Consider the following 1817-nt stretch of genomic DNA (forward strand, 5'->3'; position numbering starts at 1 on the left):
TCATTACAAAGTCCTTCTGAAAACTGGAAGTAGTATGCCAGTTACTCATTTATGAAACTGCCTAGAAAGTAAAATTTATTGTGAAGAAATCATGAAAGGACAAGAGAAATCTTAATAACTGGATCTTGGCATAACAAATCCTTGAAATGCTCAGACTTGAAATAATCTACTGTAATTTTCTCAGGAGTTTTTTTGTCCCAATTAAGCTTGTCTGTTGTGACTGAATTTTAATTAGTATGGATATTTGTACTTTAGAAATTCATAGCTTGAATTAAACTTCATAAATCCATGAGACCAAAACTAAAAAATATTAATTCAATGAGCTTAGAATTTTAATGAGGTCATTAGGAAATGTTGGCATTCTTCATATTATAACTTCTACATTTTCCCAAAATATTTCTGTACAACTGTTTTGAAAATACAGAATGAATTAACCAGTCAGTTGAGTCAAATGTTCAAAACAGCAAGGCACTGTTTGATGAATTAATATTTTAACCAAATGATTTGTGTTTTGAATTAAAAATATATATTAAAGCATCTCCATGAAGACACAGACTTGAAGTACTTTTCAAGGTGCATTTTTAATGTCCTACCTATTTTAATTGGAGGAGTTCCTTAAGAAGCTAATGTCTATTGCACTTCAGTTACTGAACACTACCAAGCCCCTGGTAAAGGTCTGAAATGTGATGGACTGCTTCAACAGCAACTATTCTAATTTACAGTTGATTGAATTGAAATCTGCCTTTTAATTTGTCTACTTTTAAAAGTATTGTTCAGGCAATGGTAGTGCAGCAATATCGCTCTCACTGTCCATGACAGCAATGAGCAGCATTGGGCATGTATCTCTCTGATGAGAAGTAACTGAAATGGCTTAAAACCAAGAGTTTTCAAACTTCAGTGTGTATCCCATTTAAGTAGAGAGCTTGATGAAGCACAATTTGCTATGTCCCAAACCTTGAATTGATTTTTTTTTTCAAGGGGGGAGAAAGGACAGTATTTCACTCTGTTGCCAAAGCTGGAGTGCAATGGCTCAATCATAGCTCACTACACCCTCAAGAACTTGGACCCGAATGATCCCCCTGCCTCAGCCTCCTGAGAAGATGGGATTACATTTGTGTGTTGTTTCCCCTCCCCCTGCCAAGCACTGCTTTATCAGCATGACTATTTTGATATACCATTTTCTGTTTTTATTTGGATTTTGTTTTATTTGCATTGCGATATATTTTATAGACAAGTCATGAATTATCTTGATAAATACTCCATGTTCAATTTTTTGAAAAAGCTGTATATACAGTAGTTTTGACTGTAGATTTCACTGTTTATTTTTCTGTCCTTTTACTTTCAACCTACCTGTGACTTTCCATCTATCTTAACTGGGGTTCCTTATAGACAGTATGCTGTCATTTTTTTTTTTTAATTCAATGTAATAATTGATTCATTTTATCAGAAAAAAATGTTCTCTATTTTTATTTAATGTAATTGTTGGTATGTTTTTGTTGACATCCACCATTTTTCTATTTGCTTTCAATTTGTTTTATGTGCTTTTTAAAAACAATTTTCTCTTTTCAGTCTTTTCTGGAGTTCACCAGTATATTTTAATATTTGATCTATTTTCTCTACATTTTGCTATACTTCTCTTTATAACTTTTAGTGTGTGCAGCTAAGATAGAAATAGGCCTCCTTACATTTTCATAATTTATTTAGAATTAATATTGTATTACTTTACACTTCATAATTTCCATTACACAAATATAAGAAACTCTCAACTTGATAACATTTTTTTCATTAACCAATTATCCTTTGTGTTGTTTCTAATA

This window comes from Mandrillus leucophaeus, unplaced genomic scaffold (assembly GCF_000951045.1).
Source record: "Mandrillus leucophaeus isolate KB7577 unplaced genomic scaffold, Mleu.le_1.0 Scaffold788, whole genome shotgun sequence".
Lineage (NCBI taxonomy): Eukaryota > Metazoa > Chordata > Mammalia > Primates > Cercopithecidae > Mandrillus > Mandrillus leucophaeus.